Below are 15,717 nucleotides of genomic sequence, written 5' to 3' on the forward strand. Positions count from 1 at the left end.
AAACAACAGGATCAAATAAAACTCAAACAATCATTTATAAACAAAAGCACTCTGGATATGTGGTGTTGTGTTCTTCATCACAAATGTTATGACATCTCTTTGTCTCACTTCTCTTTCTATGCTGATATCTTCTTTATTGTAACTATGATTAATTGAAGTTTTGGGCGCTATGGCGTTGGAAGGATGAATGAGAACGGGCAGAGACTGCTTGAGTTGTGTACCTATCATAACCTCTGCATCACCAACTCGTTCTTTCACACTAAACCCTGTCACCAGGTTTCATGGAGGCACCCAAGATCACGTCGTTGGCACCAGCTAGACCTCATTGGCACAAGGCGAGCCGCCTTAAACAGTGTTCAAATCACACGCAGCTTCCACAGTGCGGACTGCGACACCGACCACTCCCTGGTGTGCAGCAATGTTAGACTCAGACCAAAGAAGTTGCATCATTCCAAGCAGAAGGGCCACCCGCGCATCAACACGAGCAGAATTTCTCACCCACAGCTGTTACAAAAATTTCTAAATTCACTTGTAACAGCCCTTCAAAATACTCCCACAGGGGATGCTGAGACCAAGTGGGCCCACATCAGAGACGCCATCTATGAGTCAGCTTTGACCACCTACGGCAAAAGTGCGAAGAGAAATGCAGACTGGTTTCGATCTCATAATGAAGAGCTGGAACCTGTCATAGCCGCTAAGCGCATTGCACTTTTGAACTACAAGAAAGCCCCCAGCGATTTAACATCCGCAGCACTTAAAGCAGCCAGAAGTACTGCACAAAGAACAGCTAGGCGTTGCGCAAACGACTACTGGCAACACCTATGCAGTCATATTCAGCTGGCCTCAGACACCGGAAACATCAGAGGAATGTATGATGGCATGAAGAGAGCTCTTGGGCCAACCATCAAGAAGATCACCCCCCTCAAATCTAAATCGGGGGACATAATCACTGACCAACGCAAACAGATGGACTGCTGGGTTGAGCACTACCTAGAACTGTACTCCAGGGAGAATGCTGTCACTGAGACTGCCCTCAATGCAGCCCAGCCTCTACCAGTCATGGATGAGCTGGACATACAGCCAACCAAATCGGAACTCAGTGATGCCATTGATTCCCTAGCCAGCGGAAAAGCCCCTGGGAAGGACAGCATTACCCCTGAAATAATCAAGAGTGCCAAGCCTGCTATACTCTCAGCACTACATGAACTGCTATGCCTGTGCTGGGACGAGGGAGCAGTACCCCAGGACATGCGCGATGCCAACATCATCACCCTCTATAAAAATAAAGGTGACCGCGGTGACTGCAACAACTACCGTGGAATCTCCCTGCTCAGCATAGTGGGGAAAGTCTTTGCTCGAGTCGCTCTGAACAGGCTCCAGAAGCTGGCCGAGCGCGTCTACCCTGAGGCACAGTGTGGCTTTCGTGCAGAGAGATCGACTATTGACATGCTGTTCTCCCTTCGTCAGATACAGGAGAAATGCCGTGAACAACAGATGCCCCTCTACATTGCTTTCATTGATCTCACCAAAGCCTTTGACCTCGTCAGCAGACGTGGTCTCTTCAGACTACTAGAAAAGATCGGATGTCCACCAAAGCTACTAAGTATCATCACCTCATTCCATGACAATATGAAAGGCACAATTCAACATGGTGGCTCCTCATCAGAGCCCTTTCCTATCCTGAGTGGTGTGAAACAGGGCTGTGTTCTCGCACCCACACTTTTTGGGATTTTCTTCTCCCTGCTGCTTTCACATGCGTTCAAATCCTCTGAAGAAGGAATTTTCCTCCACACAAGATCAGGGGGCAGGTTGTTCAACCTTGCCCGTCTAAGAGCGAAGTTCAAAGTACGGAAAGTCCTCATCAGAGAACTCCTCTTTGCTGACGATGCTGCTTTAACATCTCACACTGAAGAATGCCTGCAGAGTCTCATCGACAGGTTTGCGTATGCCTGCAATGAATTTGGCCTAACCATCAGCCTCAAGAAAACGAACATCATGGGGCAGGATGTCAGAAATGCTCCATCCATCAATATTGGCGACCACGCTCTGGAAGTGGTTCAAGAGTTCACCTACCTAGGCTCAACTATCACCAGTAACCTGTCTCTAGATGCAGAAATCAACAAGCGCATGGGTAAGGCTTCCACTGCTATGTCCAGACTGGCCAAGAGAGTGTGGGAAAATGGCGCACTGACACGGAACACAAAAGTCCGAGTGTATCAGGCCTGTGTCCTCAGTACCTTGCTCTACGGCAGCGAGGCCTGGACAACGTATGCCAGCCAAGAGCGACGTCTCAATTCATTCCATCTTCGCTGCCTTCGGAGAATACTTGGCATCAGGTGGCAGGACTATATCTCCAACACAGAAGTCCTTGAAGCGGCCAACACCCCCAGCTTATACACACTATTGAGTCAGCGGCGCTTGAGATGGCTTGGCCATGTGAGCCGCATGGAAGATGGCAGGATCCCCAAAGACACATTGTACAGCGAGCTCGCCACTGGTATCAGACCCACCGGCCGTCCATGTCTCCGTTATAAAGACGTCTGCAAACGCGACATGAAATCGTGTGACATTGATCACAAGTCGTGGGAGTCAGCTGCCAGCATTCGCCAGAGCTGGCGGGCAGCCATAAAGACAGGGCTAAATTGTGGCGAGTCGAAGAGACTTAGTAGTTGGCAGGAAAAAAGACAGAGGCGCAAGGGGAGAGCCAACTGTGCAACAGCCCCAACAAACAAATTTCTCTGCAGCACCTGTGGAAGAGCCTGTCACTCCAGAATTGGCCTTTATAGCCACTCCAGGCGCTGCTTCACAAACCACTGACCACCTCCAGGCGCGTATCCATTGTCTCTCGAGATAAGGAGGCCCAAAAGAAAAGAAAAAGAAAAAAAGATCCAATTTTCTTTTGAACGTTAATATTGAATCCACTTTCAGAAACCTGTCAGACAGTGAATTTTCGACCAGACCTTTCCTCTCTGATGTCTCTCTTCATGTCTCGAAACTGAGGGAAAGATTTTGAATACAATTCATTTCTCCAGGACAGCAGCGGCAGTGGAGCTGAAACCTCGTGAATTTGGACAAGTGATGAACAGAAATCCCTCCGAGCCCCCCAGGAGAGCAGAAGAATGGAACAGTCAGGAAGCAAATGGAAACAAGTGACACTTTATTTCAACAGCAAAAACTCTTTGTCAGAATGTGGAGGTCTTTATCGCTGAGCTTTATATAAACTGAAGCTGAAAGCTGGAAGATGCTTAATACAATGTGTGTTAAATGGCCGCTTTCCTGTTTGTTAAACTCTTGTTATAGTAAATGATAAATGTTAAGAAGGTTTTATCGAATAATTACAGGCTAGTACATAAATACAGCAGCATCAAATAAAGTACAAACAATCATTGACATATATGACTGTATATATGGGTCGGAATTGTTGTGTGAAATGTTACCAGTTGTAAATGTTCGCTTGGCTGCATCCTTCACCTACAGGAGCTGAATTTGAAATTCTAGCATGCTATGATCACTTTACCCTGGAGCATGATAGAATTTCAAATTCATTTTGATGGCGAGAAGCTGGAGTCCCACAAGAGCGTTCTTGGTTTAAAAAAAAGGTAATTGCACGGGCATGAGGACAAATTTGACCCTAGTGGATTGGGCAGGAAGACTACAAGGTAGGACAGTTGACAACCAGTGACAGAAGTTTCAGGAGATATGCAGTTTATCCCAACTAAAATATATTAAAGAGAGGAAGAAAGATTCAAGGAGGTGGAAAAAAAACATCCAAATCATGGCAAGGAAGTTAAGGATAACATAAAAACAAAAGCTAAAGCAAACCATATTGCAAAGGCTAGTGGCAGGCTGGAAGATTGGGAAACTTTTAAAGATCAACAAAGGGTCCCTAAAAAGGTAATACAAATTGCTTAGGTAAATTATGAAATAAAACTAGCGCAAAATATAAAATAGATAGCAAAAGCTTCTAAATGCATATAAAAGTGAGAAGTAGCTAAAGTGAATGGTGGTCCATTGGAGGATGAGACTGGGAGCTAATAGAAGGGAACAATGAAATGGCAGAGACATTAAATCAGTAGTTTGCTTCAGTTTTCACGGTGGAGGACACGAGTACCATTTCAGTTGTACCAGGTAATGCGGTGGTTATAGAACAAAGAACAGTACAGCACAGGAACAGGCCATTAGGCCCTCCAAGCCTGCAGCAATCTTGATGACTGTCTTAATTAAAACTTTCAGCACTTCTGCAGACCTCTGTTCCCATCCTATTCATGTCTTTGTCAAGATGTATCTTAAACGTCGCTATTGTACCTGCTTCCAACACCAGCCCGGCCGCGAGTTCGAGGCACTCACCACCCTCTGTGTTAAGAACTTGCCTCGCAGATCCCCTCCAAACTTTGCCCCTCTCACCTTAAACCTATGTCCCTAGTAACTGACTCTTCCACCCTGGGAAAAAGCGTCTGACCACCCACTCTGTCCATGCCACTCATAACTTTGTAAACCTCTATCATATCGCCCCTCCACTTCCGTCGTTCCAGTAAAAACTGAGGGAGGCAAGGGAAGAAATTGCTGGTTCCGAGTTTATCCCATCTTTCCTCATATCTGATACCCTCCAGACCTGGCAACATCCTGGAAAACCTCCTCTGTACGCTCTCCAAAGCCTCCACGTCATTCTGTATGTGTGGCGACCAGAATTGCACGCAATATTCTAAGTGTGGCAGAACCATGCTTCTATACAGGTGCAGCATGACTTGCCAATTTTTATACTCTATGCCCCGACCGATCAAGGCAAGTATGCCATATGCCTTCTTGACTACCTTATCCACCTGCGTTGCCACTTTCAGTGACCTGTGGACCTGTACGCCCAGATCTAGCTGCCTGTTAATAATCCAAAGGGTTCTGCCATTTACTGTATACCTCCCACCTGCATTAGACCTTCCAAAATGCATTACCTCACATTTGTCCGGATTAAACACCATCTGCCATTTCTCCACCCAAGTCTCCAACCGATCTATATCCTGCGGTATCTTCTGACAATCCTGATCATTATCCGCAACTCCACCAACCTTTGTGTCGTCTGCAAACTTACTAATCAGACCAGCTACATTTTCCTCCAAATTATTTATATATACTACAAACAGCAAAGGTCCCAACACTGATCCCTGCGGAACACCACTAGTCACATCCCTCCATTCAGAAAAGCACCCTTCCACTGCTATCCTCTGACGTCTATGACCGAGCCAGTGCTGTATCCATCTTTCTTGCTCCCCTCTGATCCCGTGTGACTTCACCTTTTGTATCAGTCTGCCATGAGGGACCTTGTTTCCAAATGGGAGTAAATCCTATCCCGAAAATTCCACTCTTAATAATTTCCCTACCACTGACATAAGACTCACCGGCCTATAATTTCCTGGATTGCCCTTGCTACCCTTCTTAAACAAAGGAACAACATTGGCTATTCTCCAGTCCTCTGGGACCACATCTGTAGTCAATAAGGATGCAAAGATTTCTGTCAAGGCCCCAGCAATTTCTTCCCTTGCCTCCCTCAGTATTCTGGGGTAGATCCCATCAGGCCCTGGGGACTTATCTACCTTAATGCTTTGCAAGACACCCAACACCTCCTCCTTTTTGATAATGAGATGACTGAGACTATCTACATTCCCTTCCCTTGGCTCATCATCCACCCAGTCCTTCTCCTTGGTGAATACTGATACAAAGTACTCATTTAGTACCTCGCCCATTTCCTCTGGCTCCACACATAGATTCCCTTCTCTGTCCCTACGTCTGTTTCCTTAGCTCCTGGTTGTAACTGTAATGCCAACAGATCAGTCAAATGCTTTCGTTGATTCTTGCATAAGTATCTGAATTCATTGAGGAATAGATTTCCTTCTGTGGAAAAGGCATAGCAACTGTTAAAGACATTCCATTGGTTTAAACATTACTCTATTGCACAAGAAACCTGGTTCTTTTCTCCCTTCTCCATTTATTGTTACCCCACGTACAGTTGTATGTCATTAGCCATCCGTTTATCCCAGACCAGCCACAATTAAATATGTTACGACTGAGGTGGGAGGAGTGCACTGTTAATTCAGTCCCACTTCTCCAAATGACACAACATACTTTTTAATGTTTTCCCATTTACTGAAACAGTCAATCAGATAGACTAAATTCCCCAGAAAAGAACACACTAACACGATTTCTTTGCTGAACAGCGAAATTAGCTATATTATAAAAAGGTCTGAATTAATAATGAAATAAAGCAACATTAGAAATATAATTTTGAAAAAGAATCCAACTGAAATATTAAAAGTCCCTTTTCTTCCATAACCAAATGTTAAAGTCGTTCCTTTTTATCTTAGAACCTTCACAATCATAAAGACACACACATGTACATGCCGTTTCACTATATATATATATATATATAATCAATCAATCTTTGGCCTCCTTATCTCGAGAGAAAAAGGGTAAGCGCCTGGAGGTGGTCAGTGGTGTGTGGAGCAGCGCTTGGATTGCCAATTCTAGAGCGACAGGCTCTCCCACAAGTGTTGCAGAAAAATTTGTTTGTCGGGGCTGTTACACAGTTGGCTCTCCCCTTGCGCCTCCGTCTTTTTTCCTACCAACTGCTAAGTCTCTTCGACTCGCCAAACTTTAACCCGCCTTTATGTATATATATATATATATACATATAATAATAAGGGATTTCTGGACCAGAACAATATTACATACAACAAAACACCAGGCAGATCAGTTGTCCACCGCTGAAGAAAAATAGGAGATGGCACACGCTGCATCAAACTGGCACACAGGCCAACCTCTGAGTACATGCAGACAGGTCACTAGAATCTTCCAGAAACAGTTCTTTTTAGGAGATGTTGATAATTATTTTAGCAGGCTTTCTTCAAATACAGGAAACAAGATAAATCGACACAGTGGACTTCAAAGGGTCATTTCTTGGGATTTTCCAAAAAGCGAGCTGGGTTGTGCTCTTCTGTTCTTTTTCTTAAATTTCAACAGCACGTGACTTTATCTCCTTCACGAAGGTGAAATCTAAACACATTGAATGACAAGCAAAAAGCTTGCCAGTTATTTTCCTCTGGTCGTCCCAGGTGCTCTGCTATTACTGGACTTGTCCAATGAAAGGAGCACTTTTCACTTCTCTGCCTTTGTTACCAGGTTTCCACTCCATCTCCAACCCAAGCCATGTGATAACCAGCAACACTGTTGCCAATCCGGCTCCCTCAGTGTCCTCTAATGACTTCATAAAAAAAAGTGCTTGCTCCAACGTTGAATCAGTTTAACCATACATTCCATTGAAAATATACTTTATTAAAAAAGAAAACAGAATCACTTTCATGACAGTTGTTTTGGTGTTTCCTAATGTGATGGTTGGGGCAGGAATTTCATCATCCAGGTTGACGGTTCCCTGATGTACTGGAACGCTGGCAAAGAGGCCTGGAGGCAACGCCCATAGAATGTACCAAGACAGTAAGGAGTAGAAGACATGCCCATTACGGTTAGCTTGCAGCTCATCATCAGTTGAGAATTGCTTCCTGAGCTTTTGAACTATTAAAATCTTTTACAAACGTGTCAGAACTTTTGAAGCGTTGAAATAATTCTATAACCTTCCGACGGCAGATAAGAAATAGTCTAAAAACCTTTTTTAAAAAAGCAGCAGTGTATTTGAAAGATAGTGTACAGATTAACGAAGTGAAATTAGCAGTTAAAAATAAAAACAATACAGACTAATTAATTAACTGTCTCGGGAAAAGCATGTATATACTTGCTGCCCAAAAAAAGGAAAATGGCAGCGCAAAAGGCAGATGGGAGGAAAAAGTGTTTTAATGTTCCCATAAAAGTCTAATTACATTTCTCAATGAGGTGGACATGAAGCATCTCTGTCTTATCGATAGCGATAACTGTAGGGCGCCCAGAAAGTTTAGCATGTTGTCAGCAGGCGGTCGCAGAGGCTTTTGACTGTTAACTGCAGTCTTCCACAGACCACAGAATGATGTCACCAAAACATTGAGGGTTTTGACACAATCTGCCAGGCTTTGTCGAGTTCTTTGAAAAGTGTACCTTTAAAGATTCTTCACGGGTTACTGAAAAATAAAAAAGCTGGTTACGGGTGGGGTGTTCGGGGTAACATTATGTGAAATAGTTGTACGATTCAGTTGGCAATGGAAACGGACCACACTGAGTGCTTGTAAAATTCTCTGTACCTCACAGTGTTGAGATGTGAAATTGCTTTCAGCGCCTTTCTCTTAACTACCTGCTGCTGGGCATGCCTTTGTGTAAAATTTGGTTTGGAAGTCACAGATGACCCAAAAACGAGAATTGAAGTCATAGGCGTATTTCTATAGTAGTTTCTGAGGAGGCAGCAGTTTTAATATGATGATACGTAAGCTAAGTACACAGAAAAGACATACGAACAGAACAGGTTGAATGGTTTACCAATCCGAGATTGTCCGATGTGAGAGAGCAGTGGTGACAGTCTTGCTGACAGGTGAGACAAGAGAGGTGTTGAAGGTCTCTTAGGTCCTCTGTCTTCTTGAGCTATCCAAAGTGTTAGGCTGTAGATTAACACTCAGCTGAAGCTCAGCTTCAGTGCGAAATGCAAGAAATGGCTGTCTAATAACCTCACAAAACCTGATGAAAATTAACCCTATGGCATGGTTGAGCTCAGCTCCCCTTCTGTGCAAAGAAGACTGAAGATTTCCCTCCGACCACTTGTTTATATACATAATTTCGAGGGGCTGATCAGAGTCTCTGGTCAATCATATTTTTAATTCCAATTGTCCAATCACCAAGGGATAGGTAAACAAAGTAAATACACCTCTGCCCATCACTCTGCCCTGAACTCACCCTTCACCTTATCTTGTGCTTGGTACAGCGTGTAAATATCTGCCAGACAGTTGTGTAGAGAGAGTTTGAGTCTCCATTTGAACAGCTTTAGCAATGTCTTGTTCCAGATGCTGTGTTGGAGTTATGCCCTTGGCAGAGATAACACTCTTACATGGTCCTGTGTCTATCCGCCCTGCTGACTGCTGTAGAATCTTTCTTCATGAGATAGATGGATAGATAGACAGACAGACAGACATGGAAAGCTATCTCCAAAATAAAAATAGTTAATTTTCATCTGGTTTTGTGAGATTATTAGACAGCCATTTCTTGCATTTCGCTCAGGAACAGGGAAGATGCAGGGGGCTGCAGGGTGCCTTTCAATGTTTCCATTCGTGAGAGTGACCCTCTGGCATGGTTGAGGGGGAGCGTGATACCTATGGTACGTTGAAGTAATGTCTGTGTTGTGTTATGTATTGATTATTTTTATTATTGAATGATTGTTGTGTTTTTTGAGCCTGTCATTGCTGTAGATCAGCATTGACCTTTTATCATTCTAAACTATTCCAATTAATTTAATTAACATGAACCGTGAACTATCTTAATTTTACAACAGTTTATTCAGCATAAACTAGCTAATTAATTCAAATTGTAATAGTCTGGCACTCAGCAGTTCAGATTTTCAACGTTCAGCAGATAACTACCTCAAAAGCCATGCAATGAATATCTGCTACAATAATAAAATGTCACTTGCTTCAATTTCTATCTTTCTATCTGTCCTGTTCTGTCATATGATTTCCGGGAAGAGGGAAAGAGATTTTGCCATAATGAATGCCCAATTGCATCAAGCTCCAGCTTCTCTCCAGCTACCCTGAACAATGTTGAAGGAGCATTAATCTGTACATAACCCCGTTTATTTTGTAATTAGTATCTTACCCAGTGCCGTACCTGCCCTGGGAGTGTATGCTGGGTCAGTGCAGAGGGAACTTTACTCTGTATCTGACCCCCATTTTTTTTACTTTGTACAGAATCACGTTTTTTTTTGGTCGAGGGGGCCTTTAACTTCCAGGCTCCCTTCATTGACATTTTAAAATTCCTTTACTAAAGAAAAGCTAAATGAAACAAAAAAACTCAAATTAAAATGCCATTCCCGGCATCGACGATGCACTCCAGCCCGTACGGTGCCCACCGGTCGCGGAAGGCCTCAAGTGTGCCGGTGGACGCCGCATGCTGCTTCTCCAGGGGCACCCGGGCGCGAACTCACCCTCAGAAGAGGGGCAGACATTTAGGGCGAACGGACCCTCCGATGGCCCGCAGCTTGGACCTGTGAGTTGCCACCTTGGCCAGACCTTGGAGCAGTCTGACGAGGAGATCCTTCTCCTGGCCCACGCCCCTCCACATCTGGTACCCAAAGATCAGGAGCGTGGGGCTGAAGTGTAGCCATAGCTTGAGGAGCAGCCCTTTCAAATACTCAAAGAGGGGCTGCAACCTTGCACCTCCATATTACATGAGCAAAGGCTCGTCCAACCGCAGAAATTGCCAGCAGCCTGGGAGTCCACGAACCGACTTAAAGGTCTGGTGCACGGGACTGCCCTGTGCAGCACCCTCCGCCAGAGCCAGGTCCCTGATGTAAAAGGGGAGGGCTCTCGCTTGGAGAGTCCTTCGCTGCCAGATGGCAACATGGACCGCCAGGGCGTGTCCGGCTGGCATACGGGGGGGAGGTATTGGAGAGTGTGCAGAAGCAGATCATAAAGGAAACCCCTCTGCGCTGATTGGAATGGCATGGAGGGCATTTCCAAGAGGTGGCACGGGTTGTGCCGGACCGGGTCCCGAGGAGGGTTTCAGGACCTGGGTCCGATGAACAGTTCCCGCCGAGCGAGGGTCCGCTCATCCGCAGTGAGGGGTGTCCCGGGGGCTTTGACTACTCCCCTACCCGCTGGTCCAACCCCGCAGTCGGCAGCCCAGACAGCCGAGGCGTTCTTCTTCGTCGGCGGATGAGTGCCCTGACTGGAACCAACCATGTTCAAACTCGGAATAGATCCTGGTAAAAGACAGGCAACTGTCTCAGTGAGGCACGGCTTATGGTCTCCGTCTGGAGCTGCGTGGCGACTTGAAGGCAGTGACACTGGTGGAGAAAAACGTCACCAGTGCACACCATCTGGGAGGATGCTCAATGTTCAGGTGTCTCTGCATGGTCCGAAGGCGGATGGTAACAGCCTGCGGAGGGTAACAGCCTGGGTGCGGAGGCACACCAGCGTCTGGCCACCCTCCTCGATCAGGAGACTCAAGACCGCAGCAGAGACCCAGTGCTTCCGCTTGCCCCAGAAGAAATCGATGGGTTTCTTCTGGATCTTGTTGGCGAGTGCAGGAGGCGGGGCCAAAGTGACCAACTGGTACCACAGCATCGAGACCACGGGTTGGTTTATGACCAGCGCTCAGCCGTTGTGGGAAAGCACCCGGAGCAGTCCTGTCCAGTACCCCAGCCGAGTGGTGACGTTCGCCTCAAACTGCTGCCAGTTTGCCAGCCAGGCTTCCTCAGCGGGATTCTGTTATGTGATTAACATTAAATTGATTTATGATAATTTTATAATCACCCCAACTCTAGAACATAGTTTTACACGAAGATACTGCAGATGTCAGAGGCAGGTTCTTTACACAGAGAGTGGTGGGTGCCTGGAATGCGCTCCCAGCGATGGTAGTAGAAACAGATACATTAGGGGCATTTAAGCGACTCTTGGATCGGTACATGAATGATAGTAGAATGAAGAATAGGTAGTTAGTTTGATCTTAGAGTAGGTTAAAGGTGCGTCACAACATCGTGGGCCGAAGGGCCTGTACTGTGCTGTACTGTTCTATGTTCTATGTTCTATGTTCTATGGAAAGGCTGATGTTCAAGGGTAGTACTTGTGGACTTTACATTTTCCGATTTGAAATGGAAATGATAAATAGGGTGGTTGAAACTTAAAAGCAGAAAGACAGGGCGACATCTGGCGAACTATCTGGTAATATGAACCTGAATTGATGAATCACATGAAGCAGCATCGGATCCTGCTCTTCTTTGCAAAAATTGCTCATTAGTCAAAGATTATTCACAAAGGAAAAGATCACGCACAGCATATCTTCTCCATCACAAATCTTCCTGCTGGACAATTCCCCTGCCTCATTCACCTTCAACAGCAAAAACAACTGAGAGGAGCTCGTGAACTTTTCTGTTGCAAAGTTCAAAAACATCCATTCAGTCGCCTCCACGGCTTCCCTTTCTTCCCCAACCCACCAGGCCTAAACTCCTATAAGTGTACGCCCCCCCATGCCATCATCCTGAATTCGCATTGCTTGTTTCTCTCCTAGAGTCCTTCACGTTCTCGCTGGACTTATGCTGTCGATGAAATCCGCATCTTGCTGTTTACACCCTATTTCTACTAAATATGGAGCTGCATGTTTCAATTCCTCAAATCAGATTTCTCGCCACACCACAGTACCAAAACAACTCTTATCAAAGTCACAATATGCATCCAAAGTTATTATGACAAATGTAAACGACTCCTCTTCCTCCTTCTTGGCTTGTCTACAGCTTTTGATATGGTTGATCATGGAATTCTGCTTCCAGTCCTCTCGAGTAACACCTGGCTGTGTGGAACTGCACTCAGCTGCTTCCAGTCTTATCTTATCATAGTCAGAAAGTTGCCTGCAATGGCTTCTGTTCCCGCTTCTGTAAAGTCACAAAAGGATCTATCCTTCGACACCAAATTTCTCATTTACATGCTGCCTTTCAGTGATATCCAAAAAGACAAATTTAGTTTCCACATGTATCTCATAGAACTCAACTATACCTCAAATCCAACATTCTTGGTCCCACCACTACCTGGAAACTGTCAGAATTCCAGTCTCACATTCAGTACTGCATTAGCAGAAAATTCCTACATTTCAGTATTGAAAAGATAGAAGTCATTGTCTTCAGTCCCCATCGCATCTGTTCCCTTGCCACCAACTCAATTTCTCCCCATGCCAACTGTCTGTGACTAAGCCAGACTGCTTGTAACCTTGGTATTATATTTAACTCCACGCACATATCCTTACCATCACAAACACTGTCTATTTTTACCTCCATAATATCACCTGACTTTACCCTTATCTATTCTTACCATTGCTTTGTTCCTCTAGACTCGATGATTCGAATGTACTCCTGGCTGTCTTCCCTAGTTACAAACTCAGCAAACTCTGCTGTCTCGACCAAGTGCCAGTCAGCCATCTGGCCTGTGCCCACTGACCTACATTGCCCAGCAATGCGCGATTTTAAAATTCTCATCCTTGTTTTCAAATCCCTTCCTGGCCTCACAGCTCCTTTCTTTGCAATCGGCTCCAGTCTGACAGCTCCCAGTTCTGGCTTCTTGAGCATTCCTGATCTTAATTGCGCACCATTGGTGGCCGTGTCTACAGCTGCGAAGGTCACATGCTCCAGAATAACTTCCTTAATTTTATCTGCCTGTCAACCTATCTTTCCTTTTTTAAGACGCTCCATAAAAACTAACTTTTTGACTTAGCTTTTGGTCATCTGACTTAATATATTCTTCGGTGCTCCGTGTCAAACTTCCTTTGATATCACTCCTGTATAGCGTCCTGGGATGTTTTGTTATTTTGATGGCGCTAGATAAATGCAAGTCACCAAGTATTCAAGATAAAGGAAATAGGAGATGGCAGTAAATGTCGGACCAAGATAATAAATAAGGGTAACATACATATACAAGGAACAGATACAGTTACATAACTTGAGCATAAATGGACGGTTAAACGTGTGAGCGATTGCCTGTACAACAACGTACACAAGGTTTGAAGCATAAAAGGTGAACTGGAGGCCAGAGCCTGTCAGGGCCAGATGTTGCAGGATATCTGAAACATTTCTGTGCTTTACATTATATGTAATAGGTATGTGTAGACAGATATTATGTTTTATAGTTTCATTTACCTATTACATGTGGATGTAGAATGTTTATTTTTAGCTGGTGATGGTACAATGAGTTGGATTGAGTGATGAGGTGAATGCCTATTGTGATTAGAATTCTCCTATATTGTTGTCCAACAGACCATTTGCAGTTAGGTTTGCCCGATGGTGGGAGCCCATGTACTGGCCGAGTGGAGATATATTACAATGAGTCATGGGGCTCAGTTTGTGATGACTCCTGGGATCTGGTGGAGGCTAACTTGGTTTGCAAGCAGCTGGGTTGTGGAAGAGCATTCGACATGGCACTTCCTGCTTCTTGTGAACCAGGCTAAGGGCCAGTTTGGTTGGATGAACTGAACTGTTTCGGTAACGAAACATTTCTCTGGGAATGTCCTCTAGCATCGTGGGGTAACAACGACTGTTCTCAGAAAGAAGATGTGAGGATCATGTGTTCAGGTAAGGGTGCTGTGAATATACTCATTTTCTTTGGTGGTTAAAAGGGTATTCACACAGAAGTATTGATATAGAATTGCATGGAATATGTCGTGGACTTGTATCTTTTCTCTCCTCCGGATTTAAAACAGTGTGCACCTTTAAGACTGTTAAAATAGAGCACCTTTAAGGGAGAGAACGTTCTGGAATTTCTAAGGCACAGTGTGCCAGAAGTTGCATTCTTGTTACCTGGGCGGCAACAGGAGAGAAAGGTCACATGGTGTAATGTTGCTACTTAACTGTGTGTAAAACTGAAAAAAAAGCGGCTGAAAGCAGACTCACCAGCGAAACGTACTGAAGAGAAAAGAGCTGTTTAATTCTGTCTCGGCAAAAATTCAATAGAGAGCTCCAGCCGAATTAATTGCCTGAAGAAGAAATGCCTTCTTTTTTCAAGAAAGTGTATTGCTGAAGGAACTGTTGTTGCCTACCGCAGCCGAAAAGTTTAACGCCTGTTAAGAATAAACCACTGCATCCAATCCTCATGAAGGCTTCGAGTGGCCTTTAACTATTTCTACATAATAATGCCTCATCCACCAGGAATGTAATCCACAGGCTTCCTTATTTCATTCCTACTTGAGAAGCAGCTGAATTTCAAACGCACTAATTTTAAAACTAGTTAACTCCTGCTCGTTTAGAATGCCTTTGTGCGAATGTGGGGAGTGAGTTCAAAATAAAAATGTCTTTCGTCATAGGTTTATCTTAATAGTGTTTAAGATTTTTAAAAAATAAATAGTTAATTTGTTGGTGTCTAAAGGTATTTGGCTTGGTCTCTTTTATTCAGGGGTTACCAGGGTGTTTATTTTGGCTGTTTTCCAATTGGGTGTGAAAGCTTAATAATGGGCTGCGACCTGTGGAGTGACGGGACTAAACTGATAGTGCTGCCAGACCTGCTGATTATTTCCAGCACTTTTTGTTTTTATTTCAGGTTTCGAGCATTTAGCAGTATTTTTTTTTTATTTTGGGCGAGTATCTATACCTGAAGGGTGAACCCAATTTTGTATGGACTGCAGAAAAATCAATGAGGTAATGATGGCAGACTCCTACCCAATTCCGCGTTCAGAAGACTGTATTGAAAGGGTCGGCAGTACTAGATGTACTCCCAAGATCGACATGTTAAAAGAATACGATCAAGTTTATTTCTCTCCTCGAGACAGAGCTATCAGCTTTTCTGACACCTGACGGTCTTTATCAGGCCACTTGATGTCATTCAGGCTAAAAGAACTCCTCAGCCACTTCTCAATATTTAATGATTCAGGTGTTCCCGACTGTGTAGTGTATCTCAATGATGTACGAATATACAGCAACACTTGGCAACAGCACTTAAACCATCCAGAAATTATGTTTCAAAAGTTACAAGCCATGGACCAAGTGATAAATCTGGTAAAAATCGAACTGGGAAAAATAAGAGTAACTTAGCTCAGACACATAGCGGGGCAAGGACAGTTATTGCCGAT

This window comes from Heterodontus francisci, unplaced genomic scaffold, assembly GCF_036365525.1.
Source record: "Heterodontus francisci isolate sHetFra1 unplaced genomic scaffold, sHetFra1.hap1 HAP1_SCAFFOLD_101_2, whole genome shotgun sequence".
NCBI lineage: Eukaryota > Metazoa > Chordata > Chondrichthyes > Heterodontiformes > Heterodontidae > Heterodontus > Heterodontus francisci.